Source organism: Musca autumnalis, unplaced genomic scaffold (genome assembly GCF_047663935.1).
Source record: "Musca autumnalis isolate F117 unplaced genomic scaffold, ASM4766393v1 scaffold_5, whole genome shotgun sequence".
NCBI lineage: Eukaryota > Metazoa > Arthropoda > Insecta > Diptera > Muscidae > Musca > Musca autumnalis.
In genome coordinates, this window is record NW_027412088.1 from 32,512,277 (window position 1) to 32,538,277 (window position 26,001).

The 26,001-nt window shown below is 37.8% G+C and overlaps 1 protein-coding gene across 32 annotated transcripts in view; it reads left to right on the forward strand.

The window, feature by feature from the left end:
* The window catches only part of psq (BTB-domain-containing protein pipsqueak), a 384,732-nt gene that overhangs the window by 115,981 nt on the left and 242,750 nt on the right, over nt 1-26,001 (forward strand). The gene's annotated exons all lie outside the window — the stretch shown is intronic.

Sequence of the window (26,001 nt, forward strand, 5' to 3'; positions counted from 1 at the left end):
GGGGAAAAGTAGTTTGAAAATTTATTTGTTTTTATTTGATTTATTGATTTAAAATAGTTTTTCTTTTATATAATGGTTATATTTTTAAAATTGTGGGTGCTAAATGCCGAACTACCGATGAAAAGTTTGTTATAAAGTCTGTTGTGGATACTAACCACTATACTATCTTCACCACAAAATAACCCAATTGGAATAGGAAATTGGCTATAAAATTACATACGAATATATCTTGAAAAGGTTGTGGGTGCTAACAGCTATACTATCGAGGAAATGTAGTTTGAAAAATTTATTTATATGATATTTTATATAGAGGTTATATTTTACAAATTGTGGGTGCTAACCACTATACTATCGAGGAAAAGTGTTTTGAAAACGAATTATCAAAATCAGAATGATACTTGGCATAAATCCGTCCGTATTTATAGCCTCAATAATATGTTCCACTATTTGAACCTACAACAAGTACTTCTAACCTACTACAAATCGGGATTATTTTAATAAACTTTGTAATTATTGAGGAATAGGGAACTGAAAAACAAATTTAAAAGCTAACATTTTATTTGATAAGTATCCATGACATAGAGAAGAAGTTGAAACCTTATATTTAATCTGCAGTCTGGAGTAAGTTGTGCTCATGACAGAATTTAACGAGCCAATTGCTCCGATTTTGTCTAAAATTTCCAATGAAATGTAGGATCTCCAACGATATGGCTACTAACCACTATACTATCGAGGAAAAGTGTTTTGGAAAACGAAATATGAAAATTAGTAGACTACGTGACACGAACCAACGACATATTTGAGGGTTCTATTATGTCTTGCAACTATCCTAACCTACTACAAGCTCGGTTATATTCATAAAAGTAAAATTTTGTTCGAAGTTTTGTTGGGAGGGGTACTGACCACTATACTATCGAGGAAAAGTGCTGTGAATAATAAATTTGAAAGTCAAGATTTTAATTGATACGATTCCATGCCGCAGAGAAGAAGTATAAACATTATATTTAGTCTGGAGCCTGGAGATAGTTGTGGTCATGACAGAATTTATCCAAAAGTGATACTAGTTGCAAAAAGTAAAACTAATTGCTCCGATTTTCTCTAAAGTTTTGAAGAAGAAATATAAAAATCAGAATGTTACGTAACACGAACCGGTTGCACATTTATAGTTTCGATTATGTCGTCTACTACTTCTAACCTATTACAACTCAGGATTATCTTCATAAAAGCTAAACTTGGTAAGAAGTTTTCTTGTGATGGGTACTAACCACTATACTATCGAGGAAAAGTGTTCTGAAAAACATATCTGAAAACCAGAATTTTATTTGACACAAATCTATGCCTTAAACTGCAGTAGTTTTCTCTTGCGACCTACTATTTTCAAGTAGAACAAGCTAGAGTTATCTTCATAAAAGCAACACATTGTAAGAAGTTTTCTTGCGATGGTTACTTGGACTCGACGTCTATTTGCCACATATCCATTCTAACTTAGGCTGAGGGTATAGCCTTTAGGCTAGAAAGGGTATATACGCTTTGATACGACCCCAACGGTTTTAGACCCTAATTTGGAGTCGATTTAGCCATGTCCGTTCGTCTGTCTGGCTGGTGCGCACGATATCTCTCGAACGGATCAACCGATTCAAACCAAATTTTGTCCAAACTTGTTTAAGCTCAAAGATAGGCCATATCGGTCCACTCCTTCGGGTACCTCCCCCACAAAAGTTCAAAATTTGTCTGTAAAATGGTGTGAACTTTAACTCTCGAAGGGATCAATCGCACGAAGTTTCTGATTGGTGCAGACTTTGCACATCGTATTATATCATCCAGTAATGTATTAGCTTGGACTATTGAGTGTATCGGTCCACTCCTTCAGGTAGCTACCACACAAAAATCGGATAAAGTGAAGTTTAAGAGCTTCTCTCGAATTGTTTTGAAATTTTTTCAGTAAGTTTTCCTTGCGGCTTTCTCTACGACGGTACAATTTGTTTCATGTGCAAGGCCATACTTCCTGAGATATTGGCCTAAAAGCTCCAAGAAGCCTTGAATGCACCAACCAACATGTTAAATCCGCAAGATAATTCTCGAAGAGATTTTCTGATTGTTGCAAACTTTGCACATCGTATTATTTCATTCAGTCATGTATTAGGTTGGAATATTGAGTATATCGGTCCACTCCTTCGGGTACCTACCACTCAAAATACGGATAAAGTGAAGTTTAAGAGCTCCTCTCGAATTGTTTTGAAATTTTTTCAGTAAGTTTTCCTTGCGGCTTTCTCTACGCCGGTACAATTTGTTTCATGCGCAAGGCCATACTTCCTGAGATATTGGCCTAAAAGCTCCAAGAACCCTTGAAGGCACCAACCAAAATGACAAATCCGCAAGATAATTCTCGAAGAGATTTTCTGATTGTTGCAAACTTTGCACATCGTATTATTTCATCCAGTAATGTATTAGGTTGGAATATTGATTGTATCGGTCCACTCCTTCGGGTACCTCCCACACAAAATTCGGATAAAGTGAAGTTTAAGAGCTCCTCTCAGATTGTTTTGAAATTTTTTCAGTAAGTTTTCCTTGCGGCTTTCTTTACGACGGTACAATTTGTTTCATGCGCAAGGCCATACTTCCTGAGATATTGGCCTAAAAGCTCCAAGAACCCTTGAAGGCACCAACCAAAATGACAAATCCGCAAGATAATTCTCGAAGAGATTTTCTGATTGTTGCAAACTTTGCACATCGTATTATTTTATCCAGTCATGTATTAGGTTGGAATACTGAGAGTATCGGTCTACTCCTTCGGATACCTCCCACACAAAATTTGGATAAAGTGAAGTTTAAGAGCTTCTCTCGCATCTTTTTGATTATTTTTTCAGTAGGTTGTTTGACCAGCCTCATTTACAACGGTTAATTTTTTCGGAGTAAGTCAATACTTCCTAAGATAATGACATAATAATTCTGTTTGGTTTTGTGATTTTTTGGTCAGTGGCTGAGGGTATATCTCCGTCAGCACAGCTGACTGATACTTTCTTACTTGTTTTTAATCAAACTCGTTACTCGTTGAAGGTGTATATACCTTCAAACGATCACTAATGTCCCTCATTGAAATAATGCTTTTGTACGACAAGTATGGTTGGACAAAGTACCTTCCAGACAATGTGGATTCGATTTAATTCCATTCGTTTATCTGGATGTTTGGGACGATAATTCTCGAATAGATAAATCTACAGAAAGCATTGAACATCGTATTTTTTTTTAACTTTGATCAAGTTTGAAGGTGAGCCATATCGTCTACTTCTTCGGGTAAATCCCCATAAAAGTAAATTTTTTCGAAAATATTGTACACACTATAAATCGCGAAGGGTGTAACAGAATTGATCTAAACCTTGCATATCGTGTCCGAACTCATATCAAGTTCGAATTTGGACTATATTTGTACACTCCTTTCGGGTATCTCCCAAACAAAATTTCACAAATGTCCAGTTAGTTTAGATACATGTCTCGAATAGTCTGGAAGTATTATGTAGCAGGTTGTTCTCGTGGTCCCTATTACAACGGAAGAATTTTTTTTTTATTACATACAGAATTGATCTAAACTTTGCATATCGTGTCCGAACTCATATCAAGTTCGAATGTAAAATATATTTGTTCACTCCTTTCGGGTATTTCCCAAACAAAATTTCACAAATGTGCAGTTAGTTTAGGGACATATTTCGAACCTTCTTGAAGTATTATGCAGCAGGTTGTTCTCGTATTCCCTATTTAATGGAAGAATTTTTTTTTATTTCGTTGGCAGCTCAAAAATTCCTGCGGTCACCAACTAATATAAAAGATGAGAACGATTAATCTACAAATTAAGTATCCGATTAGAATGAAACTTTGCAAAACGCAAAAAAACAAAAACGTAAAAAACGTCTTTATCGGACAACACCTTCGGATACCTACACCATGAAATTTTAAAAATTTAGTTTAAAATTGTCAACGAAGGTAGCCCGAAGACATTCTCATGTTTCTTAACATAACAACTTCAAAGATCTATAAATTCTACGGCGATCAACTAAAGTGACTGGATCACCGTTTGATTTTTTAAATTTAAAATCTGGGCAATGCATATCAACTCCATTGGTCATGGGTACTAACCGCTATACTATCGAGGAAAATTATTACAAATAAATTTCAACAAAAACGGCCAACAGTCCATTCATTCCACAAAAGTTCACCACAAAAGTTAATCCTTTTGAAGATCACTTCGGAATGTCGGCCCTTTCCTTCCACAAAATTTGAACACCTTTGAGCTTTAATCCATTTTAAAGTCACTTATCGGACAGTGCTTAGATTTTATTTAGATATGTTTGTTAGGCGAAACCAATAAACTTCGCACTTAAATTTTTAGGCTTTCTGATCTTTGTTGTAACTCTCAATTGTATTGTCGTCGATAGTTATTTCGATAGGAATGTTTCAAAATTGACGCCCAAGTGGTGTCCTTGGTAATCATCGTGGAGATTAGGTCGTCAGTGGAATGAATAACTTTCTTAATTCGTATCAAAGTGTATATTTTTTCATTAGCCTAGAGTGGGAAAAATTCTACTATAACCGGACCTTGGTTGTGTCGGTATTGAATGAGCCTTGGAAAAAGTCGGTCACTACACGAAATTGTTGGAGGAGGTTGACTTTTCGGAGACCGCCTGATGTACTACTTAATGGAATTCGCTTTAGACAGTAGTTTGACGTCTTGGATGTCCTCATGATAGGAACTGAAGTCCTTATAAATGCTCGGGGATTGGTTAGGTACGGATGACTTACTTGGCTTATAATGTGGAACACATATTGAAGACTGAACTTTGTTGATAGGGTCTTTTGCGGTTTTTGAGTGCTTTTACGATATAATTTCAAATAATTTTTGGCGCAAATCAATTCACCGTTTAATTTTTTTAATTTAAAATCGGGGCAATGTGTATCAACTCCATTGGTTATGGGTACTAACCACTATACTATCGAGGAAAATTATTAAAATTAAATTTCAACAAACCGGACCTTAGTTGTGTCGGTATTGAATGAGCCTTGGAAAAAGTCGGTCACTATCCGAAATTGTTGGAGGGTGTTGATTTAGGACTTTAACGGTTTCGGCGACCGCCTACTACTTAATGGAGTTCGCTTTCAACAGTAGCTTGACGTCTTGGATGTCCTCATGATAGCAACTGAAGTCCTTATAGTTGGTTACGTACGGGTGACTTGGCTGATAATGTGGAACATATATACTGGACAGAAACATATATTGAAGAATGAACTTTGTTGATAGTGGCTTCTTGCGGTGTTTTTGCATGCTTTTACGATATATTTTCAAATAATTTTTGGCGAAATTCAATTCACCGTTTGATTTTTTTAAGTTTAAAAGCGGGCAATGCATATCAACTACATTGGTCATGGGTACTAACCACTATACTATCGAGGAAAATTATTAAAAATAAATTTCAACAAGAGCCTCACAGCGAATCTTATGAACTCTAGCGCAATTAGTCTTTTCAAGTTCCGTCTTCGTGCGATTGATCCTCCGCTTCTGATAAATGGTACTTGAAGATATTTTTTATCTGCCTGGCGCCTTTAGGAGTGTGCTAGAAGAGTTTCCTGCTTTGGATAGTTCGTCTGATATTTCGATACCTTATGATCTTAGACCCAGTAAGAACTTCTGTAGCCAGACGCCCTAACTGAGGAAGTTCTTTACAATCTTTCACCAACGCTGATCTTTATCTGATTCATCTATGAGCCGTCCGTCTCCATGGTTCTCCATTATTCCATTCTTTCCTGGGATAACATTAATTGCTATCCCTCTAGGGAGCACGCAGGCATATCCGTGTTCTCTGTCTCTCCACATTCCTAGAGAATTACATCTACTGGAAAAGAATATGCATAATTGTATTGAGTGCTTCAGCCGGACAAGCATACGAATCTTTGTATACTGTATAGTTTATTTTGTATTGTCCGCATTTTGCAGTATTTTCGACAAGGATAGAAGCTGTTAATGACCCATGTGATCTTTATTCGGACTTATTATCTTGTCGACTTTTATGTTATTTTTAGTAATATTGGTTTGTTCTCTGATGGTTCTATACGTATAAACCGGATAAGCCTCATACAAAGTCGTTCTATTCTTTAGAAACATCCTAGAGATGTCTTCTATTCTGTAGTAACTTCCCACAGAAGTATCCTTTTCTATAGTATCTCCATAAGGAGCCGATTCTGCGGAGTTTTCCGAGCGTGTGCCGTAATTTCTTTTTATATATGTAAGTGGGATTTGAGTGGCCTTTTGCCATTACTTATCATGTAAAGTAATGGCAAAAAGGATCTTCCGATCCACAGAATTCAATGCAGGATTGATTTTTTCTCTGACTATAGCTTTTTTGTAACCCATAAGCTTATTCTTGTATGGCTGGCAGGATCCGCTTTGTTAGCTGATGCTGAACGTTTTTCGTGATTGTTTTTAGCTTTGAGAGCTCCTCCATGTTGGATAGTTTTTCTCAGTGGCGATGTTGCTTTAAAGTCAGTATCTAAGGATTTTTCTAGAATAGATATAGCCTTCTCTATATCTGTTGTAGTGTGACCTCTGTGTGGAACCTTTGGTTCGTTTAGGGTTGTGAGACATCTCATATGTGTTGAATAGTATACAGTTGTGGTCTCAAAATGCTTTGTCGTCTGTCGAATTCTAGCGTGAGATCCTCCTGAGACCACTTAAAGTTGTCCGCCTGGTGAGACTTCTCTTGAGTGGGTCATATCGTAAAAACAAAACAATAAAGAAGACCTGCATACCGATTTAAAGTTCCACTCTTACCACGATGAATGTGCTGTGCTAAACAGGGAACATTTATGGTGTTTTTAACAATTAGGCACAATCTATGCTTATTAGGCTTATCTAAACATAGGAAGGCTTCTTGTCTAGATCCTCCAGTTTATCTGACGCGAGAGTGCTTCAGCTTGATCTGCAAAAACTTACGCATCATTGTTGTTGGGCTGCTTTTCGTCATCGTCGACGTAATATTTGTCCTCTCTTCAATTTGGGACAGGCTGGCGTAGTTTTTTCTTTATGCGTAGTCGACAAAAAAGTTTTGCTATGCTTGAATTCAATTAACGGAAAACTCCATAATGAAAGGGTAAAATTTTTTCCAAAAAAACTGGGTTTTATTTCCTTAACGGCCAAGTTGTGCCAAATGCTTCTTAATTATGGATTCTAATCCGATTTTCATCAGCACTTCAGGCTGACTGGCAGAACCTTAAAATTATAAACAATTGAATATCAATGGGGTTTTGTGTCTATTGTCTTAATTGAACACATTTCAATACTTTTGGTCTTTAATAACAATGATGGCAGCATCTCACCATCAACCACCAACACCGCAACGACTGCCAGACACTCCGACAACTTCCACCTTTAGTTTTAGGTTAAAAATTTCCATTGATTTTTTTCTCTCGGTTTCGGTTTTTTATCAATAGAAAATTTTAATGATTTTCCTTTTTTGCGTTTTTTTCTTTTTTGTTTAATGAATGAAACAGCAGGATAATGACGTTGAACGCGGTTTCAGCCTGTAACCGTGGCAATGATGATTTTTCACAGCATTAGATTTTTGCGTGTTTAGAGTGCGTTTTTTATGATTTGTTCGCTTTCTTCTTCTTTACGCGTACGGAAATATTCAAATTAAGCAATTTTTTGTTTTATTTGCTTTTTTCGGTTCGCCATAATTTCAATTTCACGTGAAAAACAACCCCTAAAAGTAGACATCGGTGTTTATGTGTTGTGCCATTAATCCCCTTAAACATATGCAGCATTTCCAAAAGGTTAGAGCTAATCATAATCGAAAAAAAATATTCAAATTTTGGGTTATTTTCGATAGAAAAAATTTCACATAAATCTGTGGTGTTTATTTGTTAGACGACCAACCAAACGTTCAGCACATTGCCATTGACATTAAAATTATGAAATGAATCACATAGTTCCGGCGGCGGGTGATCATACAACCAACACCTAAAAGTAGTCTTTGTTTGGTTTTTTCTTACTCCATGTAAGTGTGTGTCGTTTCGTGTGCCATTTTTTAATGCTTGTAATGTTGATGGTATTTTTTTCTTGTTTTCATAAATCATTAACCAAAATGTTATGTGAAATGAAAACTACCTAAAATACATTCCATTAATATTCCACCTCGTCCTCGTAGCGCACACCCATTATCCATTTACAAATTGCAAATGTAAGTCTAAAACTTCAAAATTTTTCAATTGTTTAAGTTTTTTTATTTTTTTGTAGATGTTTCATTTTAATTTTTTTGTAGATTAATGTTATAAATAGTTGGAATTTTTTTATTCAATATATTTTGCAACATTAGGCGGAACCTAGTGTATAGATTAAAAGCTGTTAAATATTTTCAAAGAATAGTATTTTTAATTTTATGCAATTTATTGAAGTTTGAATCTTAATTGACATTTTCTTATTATCAATGTTGTGGACTAAAACTTATATAATGATAAAAACTTCTGTATAATAATGTGTAATATTGACTTACTTATGGAGAAAAATGGTCTTGAAAGATCGACCTCTTAAAACTTAAACTTTAAGAAGCAACTCAAATTTCAAAATTGGCGAAAATATGTTTTATATCTGGGATATGATATAAAACATATTTTCGCCAATATTTCCCCCAAAGAAATTCTCAAAAGCTTAAGTTTCTAAAGCCATAACGACTTTAAAATTTGTCAAATCAAGGATTAAAATTACATTTGGAAAGATTTGACAAAAATACTTCAATTGTTAGTAATAAATCTCAAATCTGCCTGCACACACTTTGGAGATGGCTTGTGGCCCAATCACGGAAACTGCCCTCCAGATCAAATGAAGCAAATTTGACTTCCTCGAAAAAATTAGATAAAATATTTCGGTCTTTACATAGATGAAACTTACTGAACCTAGAACACACACATAAAAATAAAAAGAGGAGCTCTTGATATTCAAACAAACAAAATGAATTACCTTATCGGCCAAAATTCCAAAATATCACTTGAAAATTAACTTTTTTTTGTATAAAAACGTATCATAAAGCCAATTTGGACATACGCACCCAGTTAGGGGTACCGTCCCCAATATAAAGATCAAAATACTGCAAAAATTCCAATCAAAAATGTTATGGAAAGTGAATCTAAATACATAACAAATGCTAGAGTTTACAAGAACCGTAAAAGAAAAAAATTCATACCAGATGAAAAAGTACAAATTGATAGTTGAATAGGGATAGGTAAGTCGACTTTCGATTAATCGATTAGTCTAGTTTATGTAGTCAAAAGTCTAACAATCGAAGTCGAGTTTTGAGTGGAGGGTAAATCACATAATCGATTATTTTGTGATCGAGTTTGCCTATAGATTTTAGTTGACTTTGTCGGTTCTACAGTCTTGTAATAGCTACATAATCATCTACGCAAAAGATCTAAAGAAAACTCCAAAATCGACGAACGGTCGATCGATTTTCAGCGGTTATCAAAAAGTCGAAAGTCGAGCTTTAGGACAATTGAAATAATCGCCAGATCGAAAAACTGCATTTTTAGTTATAGACCAAAATCGAAAACTGAAAAATCGATTATTGTTTTACATTACCTATCCCTAACCCAAAAACATTTGTAAATATCATTAAACTTACTTGAGATGGCTGCGTGTAATCTCACCTTAATTTCTATATGGTTTATATACAAAACTGTTTTATTGTCCTGGTGGTGTCCATATTTAGAGCCATCTCGGCCGTTCTACAGAGCAAATTTGGATTCTTTCCGCTGAAAAAAATATAACGTCTTCTGCATAGAAGACGGGTTCGAATCCTTCTTTATTTACAGTGCTGCTCAAAATATTTGCAACTGGAATGACTAGTTCATATTTTATATATTTCTGATGAGGTAGTATGTGGATTTCAAATGTACATATTTTTGTAGATTGATTGTTTATTGTGTCATTTTAAAAGATTTAACAAGTAAAAAAGTATCACTAGGCTTTGCCAACAGAGATATACCCTCAGCCTATGTGAATTGAAAATTTCATCTTCGGACAGATCGAATGTATTTAGGGTCTTTTCAGTATTTTGAGGCCTTTTTTGAACTTGCCGACGAAAATATGGATTAGGATAAAAGTTCAAAAGTGTTGCAGAGGCGAACAGACATTAAACTAAGGTACCTCCATTTTAGAAGTTAAACTAAATTTGGAAAAAATATTGTGAGATCAAAAGTTTGGACTAAATTTGATCAAGATATATCGTGCATACAATTTAAGTTACATTTTGTAAATATTCGGGTGAAGTACCGGAAGTTGTGGACCGGTATTGCCTATCTTCGAACTAAAACTATGACAAGATATGGCAAAGGCCAAACTTTTGGACCAAATCGGTTGATCAGTTCGAGATATATCGTGTTCTCCATACACTACATATGGTGCCATAGGGGTTTTTTGATCTTTCGGGCTGTTTCCTTAAGAAGTATGGCCTAGCCCCTGAAAAAAAAACTTTTACCGTCGTAATTGATGCAGCGAATGCAAGTTGCTTCAACAAAAATCGTGATTCGAGAGCACGTCTTAAAGTGAACTTATCCGTAATTTTGTGTGGTAGGTACCCGAAATAGTGGACAAATATAGTCCATACTCGAACCTCATCTATATCTGGTAGATATATTAGGATGTGCAAAGTATGGATTACATCGGTCACACCCTTCAAGAGTTACCGTACGGACAATTTTTCCGAACTTTTTGAATTTTTGTGGGGGAGGTACCTGAAGGAGTGGACCGATATAGCTTATCTTCGAATTTAAACTAAGTTTGGACGAAATATTACGAAGGCCAAATTTTGGGCCGAATCGGCAGATGCTTTCGAGAGTTTTCTCGCGCTTTAACCACTACACACGGTGTCAAAGGGGCTTTTTGCAACATTCAGGCTATTTTGTCAGGAAGTATAGACTTGCCCCCGATAAAACTTGTACCGTCGTATGGGGGGCGGTGAATACAAGATGTTACAACAAAAACCGAAGTTATTCGAGAGCTGGTCCTACACTGAACTTTTCCGGAATTTTGTGTGGGAGGTACCCGAAGGAGTGGACCTATTGAGTCCATATTGTAACCGCATTTAAGTCTGGTAAACATTTCACGATTTGCAAAGTATGTACCAAATCGGTTACTCCCTTCAAGAGTTATCGTACATACAAATTTTCCAAACATTTTCGAACTTTTGTGGGGGAGGTACCGGAAGGAGTGGACCGATATAACCCATCTTCGAACTTAAACTAAGTTTGCACAAAATATGCACAAATTTGCATAAAATACTACAAGTGTATATGCTGAGGGTATAAAAATTTTCAGAAAAACTTCACATCAATGATTCTTCAGTTCTTAAGTCTTAGTCTCAAGTAAAATATTTGAGCAGACATGTTTTTGAGGTTGCGTCATTTTAAATATAAAGTTTTAAACCAAGACGTATGAATAATATCCAGTTCGAAATAATTTTTGCCCTTTGTGCCCTGAAGCGGTTTAAAGACCGCTCTTTTTCAGAAATGTGGATTAACAGACCAAACGAATTTAGTTTGGTAGAATGCTTTCGAATTGACAAAGAGACCTTTAAATGGATTTGCATATTGCTTACAAATTGAAAACGTCGTCGATTCCCTTAAGATAATCAAATTGGCATCAACGTTAAGGTATGGGTTATGGCTGAAGGCAGTTTCAACCATCAGTAGGCAATGATCCGCACTAGAATCAGTGTACGAAGAACTTCCCTCAAATCTGAAAATACTGTCGGACGTTTTTCGTTTGCTTTGAAGGCAACATGCGTCACGTCCGCCTACTACTGTGAACAATGCACAAAGCCTGGTGATCGCTTCAGTATTGCCAATTTTCTTTTAATGATCGATTTATTGTTTCCGAAATGTTTTCGATTTTTGTTCTATTTCCGTTAGGAAACTAGATACGTGTCAACTTTAGGTGTTTCGTAGGTTTGAGTCACATTTTGTGGGGTCTTCCCAGATTATACAAGATAAAAACCATGACGGTACGTTTCACGGGTGGTTAAGCCGATCTTCAGGCGTATTAGGATGTTGTTATTGTGGCAGACGAAGGCAAAGCTTGGTGTGAGTGTCAAGGTTGCCGGCGTCTTAGCGTTCTGAGCCACCATCAACTTGTCAAACCTCTAGTAGACAATAATTGATGATCAAAAATCTTCTGATATAGAAGAGCAATTACTAATGACGTAGGAATAAAACTTACCATAGTATTTGTGAACATTGAAAAATGGAATTACCAAGCAGGACTATAGGAAAAGTTTGGAGTTTCAATCAACTGACATAATTTCGCATATGCATTTATCTAATGAAGTGCGATATATATATACTAGTTACCAAGCTTTGCCTTCGTCTGCCACAATAACAACATCCTAATGCGCCTGAAGATCGGCTTAACCACCCGTGAAACGTAGCGTAATGGTTGAATGCGTGGGACTTCGGTAGACTCCTAATTTTTCAATGTATCTCATAGGACATGAAAGCTCAACTCGAAAGAGAATTAATTAATTAAAATAAAAAATTCACTATAAATGACCTTCGCCTTAATAAGTAAAAAAAAAAAAAAAAAAAAAACATTTTCAACGGTGCCAAAACCCCCCAACGTAATGTAAGTCCACTTGTCCTCGTAACTTTGCATTTCTTTACATTGCGTGTCGTTAGACACAACGTTCGGAGTCGGCAATAACAACAAGGTCCCATATCATTCAGCCAAATATGTCACTCTCATTTCCTTCAAGGACATTCTTGTGAATTTTTTATTAAGCCACATTTTTTAGTTTCATACTACAATTATACCGTCAACCATTAGGTTAAAAAGGGTCTATACGCGTTGCTATTACCAAAATTGTGTCTAATCGAAATAAGTAGGTTTGGACGGAATACGTTTCAGACAATTTGTAGTTGATTTATTCACGTCTGTTCGTCTCTCTAGCTGATGCGTACGATAACTCTCGAATGGATTTGTTCAACCGATTTGCTTCAATTTTTAGGTATCGTAATCTATTGTCCATACTTAGTTTAAGCTCGAAGATTGGCCATAACGGCCCACTCCTTCCGGTACCTTCCCCAAAAAAGGTCAACAATTTATTTGAAAATTTTGCCATTTTAAGCGAAGATCATTTTTAGTATTAATCTTTAACTAATTTCTCGTAGGAAATAGGGCTTTATGATCAATAAAGCATCTGAAAAAGGAAAGCCGACAACTCGAACCCACACACCCACCACTATGTGACATGACATGTTTCGCCTTTGGTAATGAAGGCTCCTCAGACATATCGGATGTGGGACGGCTTCGCTATCATCTAACTTTTACTCTTTCAAATCCAATTTGTTTTTTACAATACTGAATGTTTTGTTCAGTAATTATATGGCTTTCATGACAAACGCTTCTTAGCATAGTCTTTGAAAGTTATGAGTTTGGCTCTGAACACTAACACGCAGTGACAACACTTTTTTCCTTGTGTTTTTCAAGGACGTGGGTTCAAACCAGCCTGGTTCAGCCGATTTTATTTATTTGAAAATTTGCCATTGTTTGTCGCTAAAATGGTGCACACGATAACTCTCGAAGAGAGTAACCGAATTGGCCATAACTTTGTATATGGTAATGTTACTTCCACGCATAGATTAGGTTTGAATATGGACTAAATCGGTATACTCTGTTGTGAACCTCCCACACAAACTTTGGGAAAAGTACTGATTGGATTGTTTTGATTTTGATTTGCAATAATTTTTTCTTGAGGGTCCTGTTACGACTGCGTAATTTTTTGGGGGAAAGACCATACTTTCTGGGACAATGCCCCAAAAGCTCCAACAACGGTTGCCAGCACCAACTAAAATGGGTAGTACGTAAGATAACCCTCGAAGAGAGAAACCGATTCGGTCCAAATGTTTTACATCGAATAATGTCCGAATATTCATGTCCGAATATTTACTACATCGGACCACTCTTTCGAAGTGTAAAAGAGTGTAGTTTAAGGACTCGTCTGGGATGGTTTTTACATTTTTGGCAACATATTGTGTATGTGGACCTTGAAACGGTACATTTTTTTCGGGGGCAATTCCATAATTCCTGAGAAATTGGCCCAAAAACTTAAAAACCCTTATAGACTTCAGAAGTATTATGTTTACTTCTTTTCTTTAGGTCCAATGCTGAGATTATAACTCTGCCGGCACAGGTGAATGATACATATATTTAAGCTTCGCGAAGAATATTTACCGTTTTCTTATGCCTTTTGTGGATATTTCGGCCAAAATTGTTTGACAGAAAATGAAAACTACGACTTGAATTCGCCTTTTGGATCACGTTATTAAATTCGCCTTGATTCGAGCCACCCAAAAATCTTTCAAAATCCAATACCCTCACAAAACTTTAAAAATACGTCATTATTGCCCACTGGACCACCCAAAAATTCAGCAGTATTGTCTGGATAGGTTTGACGCTGTGTCAATCTGGTTCATTGAATCAGCTGTCTATGCTGCACCAAAAACCTTTAAAAGTCACGGTTATTGTCCCCTCGAAACAAACAAGAAGCTGTCAAAGAGCACGAATATTGTTCCCTCTAGCCACAAAAATCCTTTAAAATCCTCAAACATTATTCACTCGGCCAAAAAAAACCTTTAAAAAATCACAAATATAGCTCCCTCGATCATCCCAAAAACCTTTCAAAATCCACGAGTGTTGTTTCCTTTAATCATTCATTGTCCTCTCGATCATCCCAATTTTTTTAAAGCTCTCATCAATTGTCTTCTTAACACCCACACAAAAACTTTTAAAAATCTACGAAACCCTTTAAAAATCCACGGTTATATTCCCTTCGAGCAATGGTAATTTCTTTCTACAGAAAGTTGGAAAAATTACTTATTTTCCAAATAGAAAAAATAGTAGTCTTCAGAGGCATGCTCGCGTCTTCCATATTTTTGCCTAATTTTTGCATTCCTTAGTTTTCGTATTTTTAGAATCGATTTCCTCAAATAAATCAGAAATCGATGGTGCCAAATACGGGGGTTTGATTAAGAAAATCGAATTGTGAATCACGGTGCGCCGGGTTATCTCGCGAGGTTAACCTTTAAAACATTTTTAACGATTTTCTTGCATAATATGCGGTGTTTTTTTAATTTTCAGAATTTTGTACAGTGAATCAAGAACTTTTCGAAAATATTTGCTCAATGACTATCTTTGATCTTGATCTGAGGAAGCTTCTGATAGACAGGTATAGGCTAGGCATAGGTAGAAAGAGACATCATAACCTTATAAAAGTCCATTGTGATAAAAGATTACCCAAAATTCCCACAGCCTAAAGGTATGCTTACCTTTCGCAATTTTTTCACAGTTCCTAAAAGTATGCCTTTGGTTTTTTACTTAAAGAAAAAAGCCCCCTCATATTCAAATTAATTTACTTCACACGTACTTCCTTTTTTTTCTTCTTGAGATAATCAAACAAGTAAATAATGAAAAAAAGAACTTGACTTTTTATACGCCCACTCATACTCTCTGATACACACACAAGCAATCGTACAAGGATAAAAGGAATATAGTCGTCGTATGTATGTGGCTGCTTCTGATGACGATGATGATTTCCAATTGGCTGGTGCTTACATTTGTTTAATTTCTACGTGCTCTTTTGGCCTGTTGGCATCTTTCCATAACTTGTAGTTGTTGTTGCTGCTGTTGTTGTTTTTGTTTGCAATTTGCAATGGAAGACAAAAACAACCGCAACAACAAGACCAACAACAACAGTAGTAGAAAGAACAGTAAAACCACTCCTTTTGCCTTTTTTGCAAAAACAAAAAAAAATACAACAAAAAAAACCGAAGAGATGAACTTTTGACATAACGACATCAAAGTTTGACATTCATTGTCATGCCGCATCACAGTGTTTGGTAGTGCTGATGTTTGTTTGTAGGGCCTACCTGGCTTCCTGGTGCTATGACATTATTTTTTTTCGTCTTAGTTTTTGCATTCATTGCTGGCTTAACGTCTTAAGCGTTAGTTCGAATGTTTTTTCTTCTTTCATTTCTATGGCAGATTTCAGAGTTGGTGTCTTTTCAAAATTGGCCAGCTTGAATAGTAATCATAGTCCTATAGAATGGTCGTGGCGGCGGAGGTTGATGTCGTTTTGTGGCAAATGTCTGGAAAGTTTTTGACTAAAATGCCTTACGTGGCAGCCGTGTTTATCCTCACTCGCTCGCTCGCTGCCTGCCACATTCTTCTTTGTCAAAACACTTGCGATTCATTGACTTGACTCGTTTCGTTTTTGTGTGTTCTTTTTTGTAGCCTAAGTGTATGCCATAAATTAATGTAATTATGACGCCTAATAGCATGCCATGATTTGTGTAATAGTACCACCCAAACATTTAACTGACTCTCGTCCGTCGTCCATCCAACAAGAAATTCGTAGTTTTTTTGTCATTGTAGTTGTTGTAATGGTTATTCTTGTTGTTGTTTGATTTCATAAGGGTTGGGCGTACGAGTGATTATTTTATTAGTAATTTTTTAATGTTGGCTGCTTCGCTCAGTTGTTTATGGCAAACCAATGGCTTTAGGGCGTTGGACAACAACAACACCAACAACAAAAAACGTGTAATGATTATGACTATTACCACCGAATTTCAATAAGGTATTAAATATGGAAGAATAAGTTTCTTTTTGTTATTAACTCTAATTAAAGGACAATTTGACCACCACTAAGGGTTAATCGATCAAATTTAAGGCGTTCGCCTAATGAAGATACTTTTGGAAAGTTATTCACAGTGGATAAACAAATTAAGACCACATTGGTTTCAGACAATTTGGTGTCGTTCTAGCCATGTCGTGTCATATGTCCGACAGGCTGGTTGGTTTGCACAACAACTCTCGAATGGAGTTACCGAATTAGTACAAATCTTGTAGATCAATTTCGAAGCGGTCCACTCCTTGAGGCATATTCCCACAAAACTTAAGAATGGTGGAATATGTGCATTTTGCGGCCTGTTCGAGAATTGTTTTGAATTTTTTTGCCGAAGCTAGTCCTTGTGGTCCAAATTACAATGATATAATTTTTAGTAAGTAAACCTACACTCCCACCGGCACTAACTGAAATGGCTCATGAACACGATAATCTTAAGTTATCGTCGTATACCGAGGAGGTACAAAAGATCTATCCGTCGAGTCCTTTAATTTCCTCTGCCACAAGAGGTCGAAAATTTCCCTTTAGGACAGTTTAGGTCCTGTTCGATTATTGTTTTAACTGAATGTACTTCTTGTGGTCCTGATTACGTTATAATGTTTCCCTGGGAACGTCTACACTTCCGGACATGTTGTTCTATAATATAAAAAACCGCGGTGACCAACTAAAATGGATAATACGCACTAAAACTATGGAAAGTTGTAAGTGAAATTAGTTCAACTTTTAATCATCATAATACTTCTTCCAAATGAACATCAAGTTCCAAAAAGATCTATAACTGACAACTTTTTTCCGATACATTCTTCACAAGTAATGCTTTTCGCTGAAGTGTAGAGGATAGCTTAGATCCTCGGACAGAGCCCAAACTACACTTCAGCGAAAAGCATTACTTGTGAAGAATGTATCGGAAAAAAGTTGTCAGTACTCAAATCAGTTTTTTTCATGGGATTAATGGCTTGAAAGCTCTTAAAAAATTCTGCGGTGACCAACCTTAATATCTGGTGGGCACGATAACTACAGAAATAAGGGGGGCTCACAAAGTTAGATCAACGACTAAGATGGATGGTCTATTCATTTATTTACCTCCTCCTTCGCAACAGTTCGGCACTTTTGTGCTTCAATCCAGTTTAAGGCCAATTCTCAGATCTTGTAAGGAAAGCTAGTAGTTCCCGAGATATGGACCTTCACGTGTCGCAATTTATAGCGCTACTCATCCATACACCATCTAAAGTGGTCTTTTATAGGTAGAAGGTCTCCCAAAATGGGTATTCTTTAGATAAACGGCCTCTTAAAGGCATCTTTTATGGATATAAGGCCTTCGATATAGGGCTCTTCCTCACATAGAACGCCTCCCAAAAAAGGTATTCTATAGATAAAAGCGTCCTAAAGGGGCCTACTATTGATAGATGACCTCCTAAAGAGGTATTTTCTAGATAAATGGCTTCGCAAAAGAGATCTTCATCAATAGAAACCCTCCCACAAAAGGTCTTCTATAGACAAAAGGGATCATAAAGAGGTCTTCCATAGACAGAAGACCTTTTAAAGGGAGGTCTTCTATAGACGGATGACCCCCTGAAAGGGTCTTCTATAGACAGAAGATCTCAAAAATAGGTCTTCTTTGGAAAGAAACTACCCTAAGAAACCTATTCTAATCCGATGGACAGAAGAGTCCCCAACAGGATCTTTTATAGACAGAAGACCTTATAAAGGGGTCTTCTATAGACAGAACGCCTCCGAAAGGGGTCTTCTATAGACACAAGACCTCCCAAAAGGGGTCTTCTATAGACAGAACGCCTCCGAAAGGGGTCTTCTATAGACACAAGACCTCCCAAAATGGGTCTTCTATAGACAGAAGACCTCCTAAATGGGTCTTATATAGATAGAAGGATTCCTTAAATGGGTCTTTTATAGAGATAAGAGCACCTTAAGGAGGCTTCAATAGACGGAAGACCTCTTAAAAAAGGGGTCTTCTATAGGCATACGACATACTAAAGAATTCTTTTATAGACAGAAGGCCTTCTAAAGTGGTCTTTAATAGACAGAAGACCTCCTAAAAGATTTTTCTATAAACAAATTTCCTATTCAAGAGTTCTTCTAAAGACAGAGGACAACCTAAAGTGGTATTCTATAGGCAGAAGTCCTCCTAAAGGAGTCTTCTATATACCGAAGACCTCCTAAAGGTGTCTTCTATAGACCGAAGACCTGCTAAAGGAGTTTTCTATAGACTGAAGACCTACTAAAGGGGTCTTCTATAGACCGAAGACCTCCTAAAGGGGTCTTCTATGGAGAGAAGGCCTCCTAAAGGGGTCTTCTATAGACAGTATACCGCTTCAAGGGATCTTTTCTATAGACCGACGACCTCCTTAAGGGGTCTTCTATTAACAGAAGACCTCCTAAAGCGGTCTTCTATTAACAGAAAACCTCCTAAAAGGGTCTTCTATTAACAGAAGAACTCCTAAAGGGGTTTTCTATGGAGAGAACGCCTCCTAAAGGGGTTTTCTATGGACAGAAGGCCTCCTAAAGGGGTCTTCTATAGACAGTATACCGCTTCAAGGGATCTTCTATAATCTTTTATAGACAGAAGTATCCCTAAAAGACAGACGAATCCCTAAAATACAAAGACCTCCTAAATGGGTCTTCTATGGATAGTAGACGTCCTAAAGATAGAAGAGATCTATAGACAGAAGACCTCATAAAGGGGTAAAGACCTCCTAAAAGGGTCTTCCATAGACAGAAGACCTCCTAAAAGGGTCTTCTATAGACAGACGACATCCTTAAGGGGTTTCATATCGACAGAAGATCTTCTAAAGGGAGCTTCTATCGATAGAAGTCCTGCTAAAGGGGACTACTACAGATAGAATATACTCCTTATTGGTCGTCCGTACATCAAATACCTTCTAAAGGGATATTATATGCACTGAAGCCGTCCTATGAAGGTCCCTTGGTATCCCTATACATCGAAAACCTGAAGAGGTCTTCCATAAAAGGAAAACATTCTGAAGGGATTTAGAAGACCTTCTAAAGGGGTCTTCCCTAGTTACAAGACCTGTTAAATGGACCTTCTTTACGTATAAGACCTCTCGAGTGGGTCTTCCATAAATCTGAGATCTTCTAAACGTGTCTTCCATAGTTACAGGAACTCCAAAAGTCTTTGTTGAGGTGAAGACCTTCTTAAGAGGTACTGTAAAGTAAGAAGACCTACAATTTGTCTTCTATAGATAGAAGACATCCTAAAGGCATCTTCTATAGATAAAAGTCCTCCTAAAGGGGTTTTCTTTCTACCTCCTAGAGGAGGAGATCTTCTGAAGGGGTCTTATAAACATAATAGTTGTTCCACAAACATCCCAGGCGGGACAAGGGAGACTTCTCTCATATCAATGAGTGCACCATGATTCATATTAGCTCCATGATATGGGACCTACAGTTTATCGCCGAGTCCGAGTCGTAGGACACGACACCACTTGTAGAGAAGTTGTACATGGCTGAAATACTCAGGAAATGTCGCCAACATTACTAAGGGGGAATTTTGCCACCGTTGAAAATTTGATGTTGCCTAGCCGGGGAATCGAACCCACGATATTAGCACACTATCTGTATCAGTTACCAGATTACCTTGCTGGTCTCTACAGCAGGATGTGCCAGTTCCAAAGCCATCAGTTTGATGTTTCACTCTTTGGTAGAATTTTCGGACTTCATTCTGTCTACTGTACACACACTCCCGCTTTTCCATCACTCTCTTTTTTCCTGCGGAAAGGACGTTTCTTATCTCTCCTTTTCTCCCGATAACTCTCTCGTGCGCTATGCGTTGCTACTGATTGTAAAGTAGCCATATATGCCGCATTTTTCTCTTCGGTAGCAGCACGACACTCCTGGACATACCATGGATTCCTTGGTGGAGGTCTCTGGTATCCAAGTACTGATTTTGCGGCTGTTTGCATGGAGTAGGCATTGTTTTGCCATTGTCCTGATATGTTATCGGGACGAGGAGTGCTTTGTTTAAGCATTTGGGCCAGTTGAGTGGAATATGCTGTGGCTATCTGTTTAAAGGGGTTTTCTATACATAAAAGACCTGAACATCTCCCAAAGGGGTCTTTTTACATTCTTTACATAGGGGGTCCTTTATATAGATGTATATAGAAGACATTTTAAAGAGGTGTTCTATAGATTGAACATATTCTAAACGGGTCTTCGATAGTTATATCCTCTCCTAAAAGTCCTTCTAGATGTGGTATCTGTATAATAGGTCACATGTCATCAATTCAAATCATTGAAATATTATGCACCCAGACAGTTCCAACTCCTTAAAGTATGCAATAGAAAATTTGTTGCCGATACCTGTTTTAGATGTTTGTAATAGATTTAAATGTCTCCTAAAAGTAGGCTATAAATATTATAACGAAAACGGTTTTTTCTTTCAAGTTTCCAAATTAAACAGTAGGCATTTTCCTACTATAAATATTTATTTTCCAAAATATCCATTACATCCAAAAGAGGCATTACCCTTTTTCTAAGAAACCCAAAACTAACCTTAAATTACTTACAACTGGCCGCATAACATGCCTCCCGTGTGTTTGTGTGTTCTGGAATTAAAAAGCAAGTTTCTTGCGTATTTTTTTTTGCCTGATATCGGCTTGTTTACATTTTGTTTTCCGTATTGTTAGCAGCGAAAAAATACACGTGTGTCATGTGGAATTTCAACAAGAATTGGTAGAGAAAAACGCCAACGAAGAAGAATAACAACAAAAATACTAACAAAAATAAAGGAATTCTATAAAAAAAATATAAAACAGGAAAAATAAATAAAAATTTCGCTTTCGTTGGAAAATAACAGCAAAACAACAACAACAACAAACAGCGCAACCTTTAACAATAAAAAATAGCGTAAACGTATGGAAAAAGGAGACGACGACAACAACAAGGAAAACAACGCAAAAAAAAACAAGCTGCGAAAATGCAAGACATATGTGGTGGTGGTATGTGGCAGGCTTGTTGACTGGCTGACTGGCTGGCAACCCACCATTCAAGTCTGCTTCATGGTTACTTGTCAAGTTAGCAACCAGTCTGCCATTCAGTCAGAATTCTTCTTCTAGTAGTAGTAACAATAATAACAATAATAATAATACTGCTTAACAAAAAGGAACCAAAAAAAAAAGCGAACAGCGACTAGAAGAAATAGTCGCTTTTTTTTGTTTTCGTCCACACGTGTGTATGTCCTCGCTTTTGTATTTCTGTATGGATGTCAGTCTGTCTGTTGGTGTAGTAATGTGTGGCAGTAAATATTTTATTTTCTTTTTTTTTAGCAAAACAATTTTGTTGGTCGCCTTTATAGCGTCATTGTCGTCATCGCTCGCCATCATTTTCGTCCTCCTCATTGCCGTCGCCACCGCCGTCGTCATCATCATCGTTACCATCATCATATGTTATACAAGTTTATTGTACCGGTTTTCCAAGGTTTTCCTCCTTCACTTTCTAGGTGTTATTGTTGTTATCATCCTCCTCATCGTCGTCATCGCCGTTGTTTATTTACTTTTCTTGGGTATTCTTTTCCTTGGCATTTTTTCTTGAAGATTTTTAGGTTTTTGCTAAAATAAAATTCTTGGGATTTTCTTACCTCTTTAAGGAATTACAGGCACTTATTTTCTGCTACTTTGGGATAAAGAAATGCTTTAGGAGAGCCAAGAGAGGGAATATATTGCATTAGAATTAGATGATAAAGAGGTCTTCTTATAGAAATCCAAGAGGTATTCCTATTTAAGACCATGACGTCGTCTTATGGAAGACCATGAGGTCTTCTTATGGAAGACCATGGGGTCTTCTTATGGAAGACCATGGGGTCTTCATATGGAAGACCATCGGGTCTTCTTTTGGATGACCATGGAAGAATCGAGGTCTTCTCATAGAAGACCCGAGTTCTTCTCATAAGAGACCAGGGGCAGAGTTCTTCTCATAAAAGACCAGGGGTCTTCTCATAGAACACCAGAGGTCTTCTCATAGAAGACCAGAGGTCTTCTTATAGAATACCAGAGTTTTTCTCATAGAAGATCAGAGGTCTTCTTATAGAAGACCAGAGGTCTTCTCATAGAATACCAGAGGTCTTCTCATAGAAGACCAGATGTCTTCTCATAGAAGCCCAGAGGTGTTCTCAAAGAAGACCCGAAGTCTTCTAATAGAAAGGTCTTCTCATAATAGACCAGAGGACATCTCATAGAAGGCCAGAGTTCTTCTAATAGAAGTCCAGAGGTATTCTAATACAAGTCCAGTGGTCTTCTCATAGCCCAGAGGTTTTATCATAGAAAACCATAGGTATTTTCATAGAAGATCAGAGGTCTTCTCATAGAAGACCCGAGTTCTTCTCATAAAAGAACAGAGGTCTTTTCATAGAAGACCAGAGGTCCTTTCATAGAAGACCAGAGGTCTTCTTATAGAAGACCAGAGATCGCCTTATAGAAGACCCGAGGTCTTCTCATAGAGGTTTCTCATAGAAGACCAGAGGTCTTTTTATAGAAGACCAGAGGTCTTCATATAGAAGGCCAATGGTCTTCTCATAGATCACCAGAGGTCTTCTTATAGAAGACCAGAGTTCTTTTCACAGAAGACCAGAGGTCTTTTATAGAAGATCGAATGTCTTCTCAGAAAAGACCAAAGGTCTTCTAATAGAAGACCGATGGTCTACTCATAGAAGACCCGAAGTCTTCTCATAGAACACCCGAGGTCCTCTTATAGAACACCCGAGGTCTTCTCATAGAACACCCGAGGTCTTCTCATAGAACATCCGAGGTCTTCTCATAGAAGACCCTAGCTCTTCTATTAGAAGACCCGAGGTCTTCTCATAGAAGACCAGAAGTCTTCTCATAGAAGACCAGAGGTCTTCTAATAGATGGCCCGAGGTCTACTCATAGAAGACCAGTGGTATACTCATAGAAGGCCCGAGGTCTTCTCATAGAAGACCAGAGGTCTACTCATAGAAGACCCGAGGCCTTCTCATAGACGACCCGAGGCCTTCTCATAGAAGACCAGAGGTCTTCTCATAGAAGACCAGGGGTCTTTTCATAGAAGACCAGAGGTCTTCTCATAGAAGACCCGAGGTCTTCTCATAGAAGACCCGAGGTCTTCTCATAGAAAACCCGAGGTCTTCTCATAGAAAACCCGAGGTCTTCTCATAGAAAACCCGAGGTCTTCTCATAGAAGACCCTAGCTCTTCTATTAGAAGACCCGAGGTCTTCTCATAGAAAACCCGAGGTCTTCTCATAGAAGACCCTAGCTCTTCTATTAGAAGACCCGAGGTCTTCTCATAGAAAACCCGAGGTCTTCTCATAGAAGACCCTAGCTCTTCTATTAGAAGACCCGAGGTCTTCTCATAGAAAAACCGAGGTCTTCTCATAGAAGACCAGATGTCCTCTTACAGAAGACCAGAGGGCTTTTCATAGAAGGCCAGAGGGTTTCGCATAGAAGACCTCGTTGTCTTTTCATAGAAGATCAGAGTTCTTTTCACAGAAGACCAAAGGTCTTCTCATAGAAGACTAGAGGTCTTCTCATAGAAGACCAGACGTCTTCTCATAGAAGACCAGAGGACTTCTCATAGAAGACCAGAGGTCTTCTCATCATGGAAGATCAAAGGTCTTCTCATAGAAGACCAGAGGTCTTCTTATAGAACACCAGATGTCCTCTTATAGAAAAGCAGAGGTCTTCTCATAGAAGACTCGAGGTATTCTCATAGAAGAGCCGAGGTCTTCTCATAGAAGACCAGATGCCTTCTTATAGAAGACCAGAGGTCTTATTATAGAAGACCAGAGGTCTTCTCATAGAAGACCAGAGGCCTTCTCATAGAAGACCAGAAGTCTTTTCATAGAAGAGCAGAGTTCTTTTCATAGAAGACCAGAGGCCTTCTCATAGAAGACCAGAGGTCTTCTCATAGAAGAGCCGAGGTATTTTCCTAGAAGACCAGAGGGTTTCTCATAGAAGACCAGAAGTCTTTTCATAGAAGAGCAGAGTTCTTTTCATAGATGACCACAGGTCTTCTCATAGAAGACCACAGGTCTTCTCATAGAAGACCACAGGTCTTCTCATAGAAGACCACAGGTCTTCTCATAGAAGACCACAGGTCTTCTCATAGAAGACCACAGGTCTTCTCATAGAAGACCAAAGGCCTTCTCATAGAAGACCAAAGGCCTTCTCATAGAAGACCAGAGGCCTTCTCATAGAAGACCAGAGGTCTTCTCATAGAAGATCAGATGCCTTCTTATAGAAGACCAGAGGTCTTATTATAGAAGACCAGAGGTCTTCTCATAGAAGATCAAAGGTTATCTCATAGAAGATCCGAAGTCTTCTCATTGGAGACTAGAGGTCTTCTCATAGTAGTCCAGAGTTCTTCTCATGGAAGACCATAGAAGGACAGATATCCTCCTCCTATAGAAGGCCACAGGTCCGCCCATAGAAAACCAGTAGTGTTCTTAAAGAAGTCCACTGGCCTTCTCATAGAATATCCGAGGTCTTCTCATAGAAGACCCGAGGTCTTCTCATAGAAGGCTTGAGGTCTTCTCATAGAAGACCCGAGGTTTTCTCATAGAAGACCCGAGGTCTTCTCATAGAAGACCCGAGGTCTTCTCATAGACAACCAAAAATCTTCTCATTAAAGTCCAGATGTCGTCTTATAGAAGACCAGAGGCCTTCTCATAGAAGATCCGAGGTTTTCTCATAGGAGACCCGAGGTTTTCTCATAGAGGACCCGAGGACTTCTCATAGAAGACCCGAGGTCTTCTCATAGAAGACCCGAGGTCTTCTCATAGAAGACCCTAGGTCTTCTCATAGAAGACCCGAGGTCTTCTCATAGAAGGCCCGAGGTTTTCTCACAGAAGACCCGAGGTTTTCTCATAGAGGACCCGAGGACTTCTCATAGAAGACCCAAGGTCTTCTCATAGAAGACCCGATGTCTTCTCATAGAAGACCAGAGGTATCCTCGCCAAACCAATCGGTCTCCTTCAAGAAGTTCAAAGGGAAGTCCGAGAAGCCTTCTGCTATAAAACCAAGAGGGACGCTAAGGCTTTATAGATGTCCAAGATGTCGTCCTACAAAGAGGACCAAAAGGTTTTCCCATAGCAAACATCCTATAGCAGACCAAAGGGTTGTCCCATAGAACACCAAAAGGGATTGAAAGACCGAAGGGTCATTCTATAGAAGACTATAAGGTATTTCTAACGATGACCACAGGGTCTTCCTAATAGAAAACCAAAAGATTTTTATATAGAAGACCAACAGTTGTTTTTAACTAAACCAAATCTTCTATAGA